We start from the raw sequence: 16,913 nt of genomic DNA, 5'->3' as shown, positions 1-16,913 counted from the left end.
ATAAATAGCAGAGCTGGGATAAATGAAATTGAAACAGAAAACACAGAAGATCAACAAAATAAAAAGTTGGTTTTGTGGAAAGATAAACAAAATCCACAAACTTTTAAGTAGATTAACTTAGAAAAGACAGAGTGAAAAATCCAAATACATAAGATCAGAAATGAAAACTGAGACATTAGAACTGATACTGCAGAAATTGAAAGGATCATTAGAGACTATTATAAGCAACTATATGCCAATAACTTGAAAACCCAGAAAAAAATGGATAAATTCCTACACACATACAACTTAGCAAGATTGAACCATAGAAGAGATACAACACCTGAATAGACCAACAACAAGAAATTAGATAGAAGCAGTAATAAAAAGATCTCCCATGAAAGAGAAGCCCAAAACATTATGACTTCACTGCTGAATTCTACCAAACACTTAAAGAAGAACTAATACCAGTTCTGCTCAAACTATTCAAAAATATCATGGAGGAGGAAAAACTTCCAGACTCATTATACAAGGCCAGCATTACCCTGATAGCAAAACCAAAGACACAGCCATAAACAAAAACTACAGGCCAATATCTATGATAAACATAGATGCAAAAATTCTTAACAAAATACTAGCAAACTGAATTCAATAACACATTTTAGAGACTTAAATGTAAGTCCTAAACTATGAAACCACTTGAAGATAACATTGAGGAAATGCTCCAGAACATTGGTCTGGGAAAAGATTTGAGTAAGACCTCAAAGAAGACAACCAAAGCAAAAATGAATAATGAAATTATATTAAACAAAAGAGCTTTCACACAACAAAAACAAACAAACAATAAACAAGTGAAGAGACAACCCACCAAATGGGAAAAATATTTTCAAATTACCCCCTGACAAGGGATTAATAACTAGAATATAGAAGGAACTCAGAGAACTTAATAGGAAAAATCCCAAATTATCCAATTTTTTTGAATCAACAAAAAATATGAAGAGACATTTTTTAAAAGACATACAAATGGCCAACAGGTTTATGAAAATATCCTCAACATCGCCAATTATCAGAGAAATATAAATCAAAATCACAATGAGATATTATACCATCCCAGTTAAAATGGCTTTTATCAAAAAGATAAGCAATTCAGCAAATGAATGAAGGAACAAAAAACCAAATACTGCATGTTCTCACTTATAAATGGGAGCTAAATACTGGATACACATGGATATAAAGATGGTAACAATAAACAATGGGGAATACTAGAGCAGGGAGGGAAGGAAGGGGACAAGAGTTGAAAAACTAACTATTGGGTACTATGCTCAGTACCTGGGTGACAGGATCAATCATACCCCAAACCTCAGTATCACACAGTATATCCATGTAACAAACTTGCACATGTACCCCCTGAATCCAAAATAAAAGGTAAAATTATTTTTTAAAGAAAATAGGCAATAATAGATTATGGGGAGGATGAGAGAAAAGGCAAATCCTCCTACACTATTGGAGGGATTGTAAATTAGTGCAGCCACTACAAAAAAACAGTATGGAAGTTCCTCAAAAAACTCAAAATTGAACCACCATATGATCCAGCAATTCCACTAGTGGGTGTATATCTAAAAGAGAGGAAACTAGTATATCAAAGAGATATCTGTCCTCACTCTCCTGTTTATTACAGCACTCTTTACAAAAGATATGAAATGCACCTAAGAATCTATCAATGGATGAATGAATAAAGAAAACACTATACACATAACATATTTCTTCATATATGTATATATGTGTTTGATATATTTGATATATAATATGTGATATATAATTGATATTATATATGTATATAAAATATTACTGAGAATATTGCCTACGGAGACAACAGCCAGGTTGTATCACAGGATGAAATTGTGAGTGCAGACAAAGTTGCCAAGACATGTTTTTCTTAGAGACGTTACTCTACAAATAGGAAACAAGATTGGGAGATAAGGGAACTCAGCTCTCAGGAGGTCAAAAAACAGAGGATTGCCATTACCTGACCCCTCATCAGATAACCTCAAATCCTACAGTTGGATAAAGCTACATATCAGCTCTGGATACTGAAAGTGAAAAAGTCATACAAGAAGTCCTGGTTAAAGCTAGAGAACGTCGCACCTGCAGTGAGATTGCTCACTGCCTGTCCACCATTCAGAGCACAGACTTAACAGTGGTGTTTTAGGATGGAAGAGTTAAGGAGCATGGCACGCATCAACAGCTCTTGGTACAGAAAAGCATCTACTTTTCAATGGTCAGTGTCCAGACTGGAACACAGAACTTATGAACAGAACATATATATGTGATACATGGTGTATGTGATATATCACACATATATGTGTGATATGTATGATGTATGTTATATATCATATATCTCATGTATTGTATAGATATTCAAGTTATTACCTTGATTTGATTATTACATGTCATATGCTTGTTTGAAAATTTCACATGGAACCCATAAATATGTATAGCTATTATGTATCCATAAAAATTACAAATAAAAAATAAGATAAAATAAGGTGACAAAGGAAAAAATAATATGTTTAACATTCTGAATAGAGAGAATGAAATATCTAAGTTGTAGGATTATAGCTTCTTAAAGTAAAATAGCATCCAATCAATTATTTTAATAATTTTTGGGGAAAATGACATAAACTAGTCAATTAATGTTAAATAAATTATTCAAATGCCTAATGAGAAAATACATTATTATATGACTGGTATATAAGCACTAATCCATTTTTTAGAGCTTATTTTAAAGAGGCTTCAGCCTTTATATGTATATATTATATATATATATATATATATAATATATATATATTTTTAAGATGATGCTTTTGAGGCACAGGTATTTGACAGAAGAGAAGTGAATCACCTTTATTTTCAAAATCCTCTAATAAAGTACCTGTTCTGAGTTTATTCTTGTTTCAGGATTGAGCAAATGACATGTTTCTTCAGAAAATTTTGCCAAAATTTTCAGAAATGGCAGAAATTATCACCCCAGGATTTAGAAATTTTGACAGCACATAGACCACAGGTTTTCAAGGATGAAAAGTTATAAAATTAGTTTGCAAAGGGATTCTCAAGTAACAAGGAGTGCTCAGCAGGAAAAAAGAAAGTGTAAGTGAAAATGTTTTTCCTCGGTCTTTGACACACAGCATTTTATATTGTCTGTGACAAAGCATTAGGACTAAAATTTCTATATCCACAAGAAACAATAGCAAACTACTGCAATACCCACTCCTCTGGCCTGCTACATGATGCGGCATCCAGAGTAGATTTTAATTACAGCTACTAATTCCATGTTGCTTAACTTAACATGAGTCTATACAAGCAGGTGTAATCTAAGTCAAATGTAGTAAGTGATGACCTCAGAAACCCAGAGATGGTTATTTATCAAGGACTATAAAAATTTTCCAAAAATAAGTGTTGATTAATATTAAGGAAAGTCTGCAAGTCTCTTTCATTGTGATTTCCCAATTTAAACATGTGTGCTACTTTTTATGATGTGAAAATGTCATAAAATAGTTTGAGAATAATAACTTCCTTTATTTCCACTTTGCTAATGGTAGTGGTAGTGGTGAGAGAAGGTAGATGGATGAATAAACCTAGAGTTTTCATACTAAATGATGTTCTTGACTGGTTTAGATAAACTTCCCCAAATGAACTTTTAAATATTTATTACAAATTTAGAGGTTTTCTTTTTGATGACATAGAGTACTTTGAGTGTGAAAATTGAACTGTCAGTATTACTCTCTGCCTTAGATATTGTTATACTTAATAGGGTTGCATAAAGCTATATAAATAGTTCTTCAGTTACTCTTGAAAATCAAGTGGTTTGAACTAGGAATAGAGTCAACATTGTTATAATACATTCATATTCTGCAGCCTCTAAGAATACAATTTAAGATTTTATGAGATTTTGCCTCAATGTACAATGTCATGTTGCCGAAGATGTCTACAAACTATGATGTAAATGTACCTTTTTTTTCCCTTTTTCAATACATACTGCAATCTCAGACCAGCCACACTCAGCAAACCACAACAGAGGAGAAATTGCTTACTCTTTAAGAAGAAATAATTTGTAACATTAACAGGATACACTAGGAAATAAGAGTGAACCACACTCATTAATATATAAACATCCTGAGGAGCATAACTATCAGCGGTACCAGACTATAAATGACAGAAGCAAAAATATTATTTTCTAAAGATTTGAAAGGAAAGTAGGTCTGAGAGAAGGAGGACAGAATCATCTTTCATGCCTGCTCAGTGATACTTACAGGCCAGAGGAAAAATAAACCAATCTGTCTCCAAGGATCAGAACCCTGCATGAAGACCTAAGTACAATCCAGGTGACAACACTGAAGGTGAATAATGGATTACAAAACAGAAATGTAACAGTCATTTCCACTGCGGTATTTTCTTTTCCCTTGAGAGGTTACACCGATGGATTAAAAAGGACATTGCTCCACTTTTAATATAGTCTTATAGTCTGGTCTGGAACTTAGGAAGTTATTTCAGGCAGTCACTTGCAAATTATTCATATCACTGGAAAGACAGGTGTAATCTAAAGTCTGGAAATTGTGAAAAAAACATAATTTGTACTTGAATATAAAATGTGTTAATGCACTACACTTAAAAAATTAAAATGACTTTTTATGCACTCACTACAAATAAAATGAAAAAGGTAAGTGTCAAGCACAGATTAAAAGGGATCTTGGAAGTTCACTCTAACTCCTTTCTCTAGGTTCTTAAAATTAAATACTTTTAGAAAATGGTCAACTCAGTTTATGATGCTATTACTCCAGCATAGAGTCCTTAAAAGAACTCAAGTATGAAACAGTCAAATGTTTACATTTCTGAGGATATTTCTCCCATCTGAAAAGTAGAAATGGAGTCTGAGATGTTAACCAAAGATATGATTTAATATAGTAATTAATTATAACAAAAGTGATAGACTTGTGACTACAATGAAATAAAAACATAGAATAAAGATTAAGAAGATTGTTCTAGATGGTGTTGAGAAATGATCATTAAAATCTGTGTTAGGTGGCTACAGACTACAGATACAGTCTAGACTAAAAGTTCTCAGCCTTTGCTGCATTAAAAGTACAAGAAGCTTTAATATTGATGACTAGGTCACACATTAGAGCAGCTGCAGATGCAAACCTGGTGTTAGTATTTATTGAAAAGCCTCCAGGCAGAGGTAACAGGCATCCTGATTTGAGAACTACTGGGCTACTGTGGCTCCAGCGGCGCAATCGGTTAGCGCGCGGTACTTACAAGAGAACTACTGGGCTAGACCAAGAATCCCTCTTGAACTGAATTCTAGAGATGTGTCTTTTTGTTTCTAACTGAACCAAAAGTGTAAAAGCTATAATTTATATGATTAGTCTTACATTTGAGGCAGAAATTACATAACATTTCTTCCAGTCCTAACCGTTTTATCATCTAGACACATTTAGAAATCTTTGCACAAATGGGTAACAAGCATATAAAGCATTTAAAAAATGTTCACCTCACAGGTAATCAATTATTTGTAAATTGAAACAAGTTGTTTTTCCCCCTATAAAATTTCCAACGTTATTACTGAAATGGTTAGATGTAGTATTTTCAGCGTTCAGGAAAATATCACTGAATTCAAAGAGCAGTTTTAAAAAAATAACATGGGGGAGGAGGGCAAAACGGCTGATTAGATGCAGCCGGGTGGAACAGCTCCCTCCCAGGGACCAAGAGGACTGCTGTGCTCCTGACAGATCTTCAGAGGGAAGGCACTGAGAGGGGATGGAAGGAAGACACAGAAGTTGGGCTGAAGGAGAAGAAAGCCTGGAATCCTACACTGGGCTGCGGCACACTGGGACTCATTCCGGACCCTCAACAGCTCCCAGGAGAAGGAGTGAGTTAAGCAGGTAAGGAGCAGCTCGCTGTCGCCCCCGGCCTCTGGAACCTCAGCAGGTGGAGACTCCTCGCTCACCAGGGACACTGGAGTTGGCCGGGAGAGCTGCTTAGAGAAGTCCTGGGTGCAGCAAGCCGGCAGATGTGGAACCCGGAAGGTTTGATGCGGGAGCGTTGGTAGTAGCAGAGCACAGCCAGGGCTGGTCGTCCCCCTAGGCTCCACCTGCTCTCATAGGAGACTTTAGCCCTAAGCGACTTGCCAGACTTGATTTCTGCAGGACAGTCTTGCCCATCAGGCAGGGATGGTCCAACCTGAGAACCCTTTGGTCTGCTGGCCTCTACTGGTGCTCCAGCCTGGCCACGCCTGCTTGCAGGGCAGCTGCAGGTGCCCTGGGGGTCCTCACCATAGCTTCTGCACTGGTGGACCGTGCCTGACTGGCAGAGCTCCAGTGGTGTGTCCGCTGTGGCCACGCACCAGCTACCATGCTCCCTCTCCACACTGCAGCTTCCCCTTGCCTCGTGGCAACTCCCTACTTCACACTGCTAGTACATGTCTGCCAGGTGAGTTTTGCTTCTGTTGCCCTGCCAGCACACAGGAGTTCAATCCACCTCCGATAGCCCCACTGACTGCCATTGTAGACGGAGCCTTGTCGGGTACAAAGCCAGCCAGCCCCATGCCTGCCCGCAACCCGCTCTTGCACTAACACTGTACAGAGAACAGCAGCAGATCAGCCTCCACCCTGAGTAACTACTCCTGCTTACAGGGCACAGAGAAGGCACCCAGACCTGGACTCATCAGCACCCCGCCTTCGAGCCAACACCACCTCAAGTGCGACGGTGCACACAGTGGCAAGCAGGTCCCCTCCCGCACCTCGCGGCACCCACAACTGAGTTGCCTCCAGCACTGAGACGAATGCCTGCGGGGAGGCACGTGTGAATGAGGACAGATCCTTCTGTCAATGCCTTATGAAATGCTTTGGCTGACATCATGCATCGGAGTGTAATGATCAGTGGTCCAGGAGCACCTCGAACCCCTGCAGCAGCATTCCGGGCAGCACAGGGGACTCCTAACCTTGAGGAGCCAGAGAACAAAGTTAGGGTCCAAAACGAGTCCTCCAGAATTAGAGCACGCAGTCCAGGAGTTCGGAGCTGAGGCTGGCTCTCTAAAATCTTCAGGAAATGAAGCCAGTTGACTGAATTCATCTAATACCACAATCAATCCCTCAAGGTCATCAAGTAGGATTAAAAAAAAAAAAAAATCCAAAGGTCAGAAACTTCGAAGACTGAAGTCAATAAGCTCACAAAGATAAGAGAAAATCAGTGCAAGAACACTGACAAGCCAGAGTGCCTTCTTTCCTCCAAATGAGGCACAATTTAAGCAAAGTCTCATGATACAAAATTAATGTGCAAAAATCACTAGCATTCCTATATACTAAGAGTCAAGATGAGACCCAGATCAAGAACATAATCCCATTCAAAATGTCCACACACACACACACAAATATATATATATATATACACTTAGGAATACAGCTAACGAAGAAGGAGAAAACTCTCTACAAGAACTAGAAAACACTGCCCAAAGAAATCAGAGATGATACAAACAAATGGAAAAACATTCCATGCTCATAGATAGAATCAGTATCATTAAAATGGCCATACTGCCCAAATCAATTTACAGATTCGATACCACTCCTATTAAACTACCATTGACTTATTTTTTTCACAAAGCTAGAAAAAACTATTTTAAAATTCATATGGAACCAAAAAAATGCATGAATATCCAAGAAAATTCTAAGCAAAATGAACAAAGCTAGAGGCATCACACTACCTGACTACCTGACTTGGTTACTTATAACACAGGGGTACAGTAAGCAAAATAGCATAGTACTGGTACAGAAACAGACACATAGACCAATGGAACAGAATAGAGAACCCAGAAATAAGTCTGCACTCCTACAACTATCTGATCTTTGACAAACCTGGCAAAAACAAGCAATGGGGAATGTATTCCCTATTCAATAAATGGAGCTGGGATAACTGGCTAGACATATGCAGGAGACTGAAATGAGACTCCTTCCTTATACCATATACAAGAATTAACTCAAGATGGGTTAAAGACTTAAATGTAAAACCTAAAACTATAAAAATCCTGGTAGATAACCTAGGCAACATCATTCTGGACATAGGCATGGGCAAAGATTTCATGATGAAGATGCCAAAAGCAATTACAACAATAGTAAAAGCTGACAAATGAGATCTAATTAAATTGAAGAGCTTCTGCACAGGAAAAGAAACTATCCAGAGAATAAGCAGACAACTTACAGACTGTGAGAGAATTTTTCCAAACTACGCAACTGAAAATTTCTAATATCCAGCAGCTATAAGGAACGTAAACAAATTTACAAAAAAGAAAAACACCATTGAAAAGTAGCCAAAGGACATGAACAGACACTTTCAAAAGAAGACATACATGTGAGCAACAATCGTATGAGAAAAGGCTGAACATCACTGATAGTCAGAAAAATACAAATTAAAACCATCTCATTCTGACTGGTGTCAGAATTTTAATACCATCTCACACCAGTCAGAATGGCTATTATTAAAAAGGCAAAAAATAACAGATGCTGGTGAGATTGTGAAGAATAGGGAACACTTATACATGTTGGTGGGAGTGTAAATTGGTCAATTCATTCTTGGAAGACAGTGTTATGATTCCTAAAGGATCTAAAAACATAAATACAATTCAACCAGCAATCCCATTACTGAGTACATACACAAAGGAATATAAATTGTTCTATTATAAAGCTAGATGCAGGTGTATGTTCTATGCAGCACTACTCACAATAGCGAAGACATGGAATAAACCTAAATGCCCATCAATGACACACAGAAAGAAAATGTGGTACATATACATCATGGAATACTATGCAGCCATAAAAAAAATGAGATCATGTCCTTTGCAGGGACATGGATAGAGCCAGAGGCAATTATCCTTAGCAAACTAACACAGGAACAGAAAAACAAATACCATATGTTCTCACTTTTAAGTTAGAGCCAAATAATAAGAACATATGGACACAAAGAATGGAACAACACACACTGGGGCCTATTGGAGGGTACAGCATGGGAGGAAGAAGAGGCTCAGGAATAATAACTATTGGGTACTAGGCTTAATACCTGGATGACAAAATAATCTGTACAACAAATCTCCATGACACTTTTACCTATAAAATAAATCTGCACATGTTCCCCTAAACTTAAAATAAAAGTTAAACTTAAAAAATAGTGGAGGCATTACGGCAAACAAGACTAGACTGCAGCTCCAACTTGGAGGGACAGAGCAGCGTGCAGAGGCTCACATCATGAATTTTAGCTCCAGAACGACTGCAGGAATAAATCGGGAAACCCGAGGGGACCCACAGACCCCCTGAAGGAAACAGGCCGCTCCTGCAGGACCCTGGAGACACCCCAAATGCAGTGAGTGCCCAAACCGCAGAAGTGGAAAAGGGAGATCCTCTGCCCCGAACACACACCCCAACAGGGGAAACTGAAGGTCTAGTTTAAAGGAGAAGATTCCGAACTTACCCAGAGCTGAGTCAATTTAGAGAGCCGAGTGAAATACAGGGGTAGAGGAAGAAGTGGGAAAGGTCCTGTGCACTCACTGGATCCCCAAGTAGGTAATTCCTGCTTGGCACCACAGGGATCCTTCCGGAGGGTGGCCAGAGGTGCAGGGAAAACGCCACAGGAGAAGGAGCTCACCAGCTGAACTTTGTAACAATTTGAACCTGTTGAGAAGCCTCCTTGCCAGAACTCCACTTGAGGGGAGGACGTCAATCCTGCATGCAGACTCCACAGGTGGGGGTAGAACTAAAGCCTTACTATCTTTTTTTTTTTTTGAGATGGAGTTTTGCTCTTGTTGCCCAGGCTGGAGTGTAATGGCGCAATCTTGGCTCACCACCTCCACCTGGGAGGCTAGTAGCCCAAGGCAAATTCTCAGCCCTGCTTGCCCACTTCCTGGAAACAGACTCACGCTGTGAGGTGGGGCATGGTGGGAGTGAGACCTGCCCTTCCAATTGCGTGGGAGCTGGGTGAGCCTGTGACTGCCGGCTCTCCCCCACTTCCCTGACAACCTGTGTGCCTCAGCAGTGGCAGCCATAATCCTCCTAGGTACATAACTCCATTGACCTGGGAACCTCACTCCTCACCCCACATCAGCCACAGCAAGACTCTCCCAAGGAGAGTCTGAGCTCAGGCATGCCTAGCCCTGCCCCCACCTGATGGTCCTTCCCTACCCACCCTGGTATCTAAACAAAAACAGCATATACTCTTGGGAGTTCTAGGGCTCCACCCACCACTGTTCCTCTCCATATTTCGGCAACTGATGCTCTCTGGAAAGCACCACCTCCTGGCAGGAAACCAACCAGCACAAAAATGGAGCATTAAACCACAAAGCTAAGAACCCTCACAGAGTCCATTTCACCCCCCTGCCACCTCCACCAGAACAGGTTCTGGTATCCGCAGCTGAGAGACCCATAGACAGTTCACATCACAGGACTCTGTGCAGACAACCCTCAGTACCAGCCTGGAGCCTGATAGACTTGCAGGGAGGCTGGATCCAGAAGAGAGATAACAATCACTATGCCTTGGCTCTCAGGAAGCCACATCCATAGGAAAAAGGGGAGAGTACTACATCAAGGGAACACTCTGTAGGACAAAACAATCTGAACAACAGCCTTCGGCTCTAGACCTTCCCTCTGACAGAGCCTACCTAAATGAGAAGGAACCAGTAAACAAACTCTGGTAATATGAAAAAACAAAGTTCTTTAACACCCCCCAAAACATCACACTAGCTCACCATCGTAGATTCAAACCAAGAAGAAGTCCCTGATTTACTTGAAAAGAATTCAGCAGGTTAGTTATTAAGCTAATCAGGGAGGCATCAGAGAAAGGTGAAGCTCAATGCAAAGAAATCCAAAAAGTGATACAAGAATCAAAGGGAGGAATATTCAAGGAAATAGATGGCATAGATAAAAAAAATCATAACTTCAGGAAATAATGAACATGCTTATAGAAATGCAAAATGCTCTGGAAAGTCTCGGCAATAGAATTGAACAAGTAGAAGAAAGAAATTCAGAGCATGAAGACAAAGTCTTTGAGTTAACCCAATCCAGCAAAGACAAAGAAAAAAGAATAAGAAAATATGAACAAAGCCTCCAAGTAGTTTGGGATTGTGTTAAATGACCAACACAAAAACAAGAAAAACTTTAAATCTTGAGAGAAATCCTGGAAATACATCAAAACAGAACCTCTTTAAAGCATAAATCCCACAGGACCAATAAAACAAAAATACAATTTAAAAAACAAAAACAAAAACCAAAGTACACAGGCAACAAATAGCATGATGAATGGAATGGTACCTCCCATCTCAAAACTAACATTGACTGTAAATGGCTTAAATGCTCTACTTAAAAGACACAGAACTGCAGAATGGATGAGAATTCACCATCTAACTATCTGCTGCCTTCCAGAGACTCACCTAACACATAAGGACTCACATAAACTTAAAGTAAAAGAGTGTAAAAGGCATTTCATGCAAATGTACACAAAAAGTGAGCAGGAGTAGCTATTCTAACATCAGACAGAACAAACTTTCAAGCAACAGCAGTTAAAAAGGACAAATAGGGACATTATATAATGGTAAAAGGCCTTGTCCAACAGGAAAATATCACAATCCTAAACATATATGTACCTAACACTGGAGCTCCCAAATTTATAAAACAAGTACTAATAGACCTAACAAATGAGCTAGACAGCAATATAATAATAACGGAGGAGTTCAATACTACACCGACAGCACTAGACAGGTCATCAAGACAGAAAGTCAACAAAGAAACAGTAGATTTAAATTATACCTTGGAACAAATGAACTTAGATATATATATAATATTCCATTCAACAACCATAGAATACACTTCTAGTCAACAGTGCATGGAACTTCCTCCAAGACAGACAATATGATAGGTCACAAAATGAGCCTGAATAAATTTAAGAAAATTGAAATTATATCAAGCACTCTCTCAGACCACAGTGGAATAAAACTGGAAATCAACACTAAAAGGAACCTTCAATACCATGCAAATACAAGGAAATTAAACTACCGGCTCCTGAATGATCATTGGGTTAAAAATAAAATCAAGATGGAAATTTAAAAATTCTTTGAACTGAACAACAATAGTGACACAACCTATCAAAACCTCTTGGATACAGCAAAGGCAGTGCTAACAGGAAAGTTTATAGCCCTAAACATCTACATCAAAAAGACTAAAAGAGCAGAAACTGATCCTCTAAGGTCACACCTCAAGGAACTAGAGAAGCAAGAACAAACCAAACACAACCCCAGCAGAAGAAAGGAAATAACTAAGACCAGAGCAGAACTAAATGAAATTGAAACAAATAATACAAAAGATAAATGAAACAAAAAGCTGGTTCTTTGAAAAGATATATACAATTGGTAGACCACTGGCAAGATTAGCCAAGAAAAGAAGAGAGAAAATCCAAATAAGCTCAATTAGAAACAAAATGGGCAATATTACAACCAATACTGCAGAAATACAAATGATAATTCAAGGTTACTATGAACACCTTTACATGCATAAACTAGAAAACCTAGACGAGATGGATAAATTCCTGGAAAAATACTACCCTTATAGTTTAAATCAGGAAGAATTAGATACCCTCCACAGACCAATAACAAGCAGCAAGATTGAAACAGTTGTTAAAACAAACAAACAAACAAAAAAAAAATGAAAAAAGTCCAGGATCAGACGGAGTCACAGAATAATTCGACCAGACGTTCAAAGAAGAATTGGTACCAATACTATTGACATCATTCCAAAAGATAGAGAAAGAGGGAACCCTCCCTAATTCATTCTGTGAAGCTAGTTTCACCCTAACACCAAAACCAGGAAAGGACATAACCAAAAAAGAAAACTACAGACCAATAGCCCTGATGAACATGGATGCTAAAATCCTTAACAAAACACTAGCTAAGCAAATCCAACAACAAATCGAAAAGATAATCCACCATGAGTAAGTGGGTTTCATACCAGGGATCCAGAGATGGTTTAACCTACACAAGTCAATAAATGTGATATAACATATAAACAATTAAAAACAAAACATCACATGATCATCTCAATAGATGCAGAAAAAGCATTCGACAAAATCCAGCATGGCTTTATGATTAAAATCCTCAGCAAAATTGGCATACAAGGGACAAACCTTAATGCAATAAAAGCCATCTATGACAAACCCACAGCCAACATAATACTGAAAGAGGAAAGGTTGAAAGCATTCCCTCTGAGAATTGGAACAAGACAAGGATGCCCACTCGCACCACTCCTCTTCAACATAGTACTGGACGTCCTAGACAGAGCAATCAGACAAGAGAAATAAATAAAGGGCATCCAAATTGGTAAAGAGGAACTCAAACTGTTACTGTTTGCTGACAATATGATCGTTTACCTTGAAAACCCTAAAGACTCCTCCAGAAAGCTCCTAGACCTGATAAAAGAATTCAGCAAAGTTTCCAGATAGATTAATGTAGACAAATCAGTAGCTCTTCTATACATCAACAATGACCAAGCAGAGAATCAAATCAAGAACTCAACCCCTTTTAAAATAGCTGTAAAAAATAAAACACTTAGGAATATACCTAACCAAGGAGGTGAAAGATCTCCTTGGTAAAAAGTATTTTACAGTTATTTTCTACTACCTTCTAGTCTCTAATATTTCCTATGCAAAGTCAATAAAATTTCTATAAAAACTACAAAACACTGCTGAAAGAAATCATAGATGGCACAAACAAATGGAAACACATCTCATGCTCATGGATAGGTAGCATCAATATTGTGAAAATGGCCATATTGTTCAATGCAATTCCCATCAAAATAGCACCATCATGCTTAACAGAACTAGAAAAAAAAAATTCCTAAAATTCATATGGAACCAAAAAGGAGCCTACATAGCAAAAGCAAGACTAAGCAAAAAAGAACAAATGTGGAGGTATCATAATGTTACCTGATTTCAAACTATAATATAAGGCCATAGTCACCAAAACAGCACAGTACTGGTATAAAAATAGGCACACAGACCAATGGAACAGAATAGAGAACCCGGAAATAAACCCAAATACTTATAGCCAACTGATCTTCGACAAAGCAAACAAAAGCATAAAGTGGGGATAAGACATCCTTTTCAACAAATGGTGCTGGGATAATTGGCTAGCTACATGTAGAAGAATGAAACTGGATCATCACCTGATAACAAAAATCAACTCAAGATAGATTAATGACTTAAATCTAAGACCTGAAGCAAAAAAAAAAAAAAAAATTCTAGAAAATAACATTGGAAAAACAAAACCCTTCTAGACATTGGCTTAGACAAGGATTTCATGACCAAGAACCCAAAAGTAAATGCAATAGAAACAAAGATAAACAGCTGGGACTAATTAAAGTAAAAAGAAATGGCAAAAGGAACAGTCAGCAGAGAAAACAGACAACCAACAAAGTGGGAGAAAATCTTCACGATCTATACACTTGACAAAGGACTAATATCCAGAATCTACAATGAACTCAAACAAATCAGCAAGAATAAAAGAAACAATCCCATCAAAAAGTGGACTAAGGACATGAATAGACAATTCTCAAAAGAAGGTATACAAATGGCCAATAAACATATGAAAAAATACTCAACATCACTAATGATCAGGGAAACACAAATCAAAACCACAATGCAATACCACTTTACTCCTGCAAGAATGGCCATAATCCAAAAAATTTAAAAATGGTAGATGTTCGCATGGATGCAGTGAAAAGGGAACACTTCTATACTGCTGGTAGGAATGTAAACTAGCACAACCACTATGGAAAACAGTGAGAGATTCCATAAAGAACTAAAAGTAGAAATACCATTTGATCCAGCAATCCCACTACTGGGTATCTACCCAGAGGAAAATAAGTCATTATATGAAAATGACACTTGCACACACATTCATAGCAGCACAATTCACAAAAGCAAAATCATGGAATCAACCCAATGCCCATCAATCAAAGAGTGGATAAAAAAACTGGTATACATATATATACAGTGGAATACTACTCAGCCATAAAAAGGAATGAATTAATGGTATTTGCAGCGACCTAAATGAGATTGGAGACTATTATTCTAAGTGAAGTAACTTAGGGAAGAAAAATCAAGCATTGTATGTTCTCACTGATATGTGGGAGCTAAGCTATGAGGACAAAAAGTCACAAGAATGATACAATGGACTTTGGGGACTTCATGGGAGGAATAAAAGGGGGTGAGGAATAAAAGACTACAAACAAGGTACAGTGTATACTGCTCCGGTGATAGGTACACCAAAATCTCACAAATAAGCACTAGAGAACATCCTCATGTAACCAAACACCACCAGTACCCTCAGTAACCTACGGAAAAAGAAAAGAAATTTAAAAATATGATATGCCCAGTATGATGTGATATTTATTAATAATAACCAGTCTAGGTATTGACCAGAAACCCATTTCATTACAAGATTTTCTGGACTTCTCAGGGTTTTCCCTGACCAAGAACCCAAAAGTAAATGCAATAGAAACAAAGATAAATAGCTGGGACTAATTAAAGTAAATTTTCTATTACTTAAATTTCTCACTTAAATTTTCTATTCTCATTGAATCCCTAAGTCCACCCATGTATCTTCTATGTCTATGCTAAATCAGAGTTGCAGTGCATTCTTGCTTTTCAAATTTCCCCTGATATTCTTCTCACAAAGAGATTTGGTTAAAATTTCTGGAAAAGAGACAGGGACTTACTAAACTGTATCATAAAATAAGCAATTAAACACGGGTCTTAATATGCTGGTTCATATGCATAAGTGAATATTATACATGTGTTTGTATAACATGTGCTTTTTCCCTTCCTTTCGTATTTTGGGATGCTAACCATATATTCAAAAAGGGGATAGTTACATTTAATTTTTAAATGATGAAGAAGTAGAACAACACATACTAGGGACTATCTGTATCATGGCTGATGGAGAAAAATATTCTGACATAATTTTTTTAACGTAATGTTACCAAAACTTTCTGCACCTCAGTTTCCTGATGTGTAAAATAAACATAATGACAGTGTCCACCTTCTGGAGTATTTGTGCTGATTGAGGGTCAAGCACTTAGAGGAGTGGTTTACCCCTAATGCAACCTCAACAAGTACTAGCAGTAATTATTATTATTTTCATTCCTCCTTTTAAAATGAATGTAAAGAATGAACCAGAATATTATACGTATGCCATTAACCGTGAATTTATCTAAATATTCCAGCTTGTTTTTTCCTTCCTGATTCAGATTATAAAATGTTCTATCATCTAGATTTGTCTAAAAGGAGAGAGGTTTCTAAGAAGAAACACAAGTACAGTTGATCCTCCTCATTATGTATGGATTCTACAACTGAAAATGTGCCTACTTGCTAAAATGTATTTGTAACTCCCAAATAAATATACATGGTGCTTTCACAGTTTTTTGTGTAGGTGTGAAGAGCAGCACATTTTTGAGTCACGCACATTCTGATGTTCTCAACTGCAGTCTAACAAAGTGATGTGCTATCTTTTTATTTCAGCTCTCATATTGTAATCTACTGTCATTTTTATAGTACACTTATTACTACATTTCTCTCATTTTTATGCTTTTTGTTGGTAACTTTGCTATTTAAAATGGTTCTCAAACATAGCGCTAAAACACCATGCTATGGCCTGAATTGTATTGCTCCAAAATTCATATATTGAAAGCCTAACCACCCTTACTCTCCACCATGTGACTGGGTTGGAGACAGGACCTTTATGGAAATGATTAAGGTAAAATGAGATCCTAAGGGTGGAACCCTGATCTAATAGAACTGGTGTCTGATAATGCTATGAGAAAGATGAAAAAGAAAATAAATTTATGGATTCA

This window comes from Piliocolobus tephrosceles, chromosome 3 (genome assembly GCF_002776525.5).
Source record: "Piliocolobus tephrosceles isolate RC106 chromosome 3, ASM277652v3, whole genome shotgun sequence".
In the NCBI taxonomy this organism is placed as follows: Eukaryota; Metazoa; Chordata; class Mammalia; order Primates; family Cercopithecidae; genus Piliocolobus; species Piliocolobus tephrosceles.
This window is presented reverse-complemented; position numbering follows the sequence as displayed.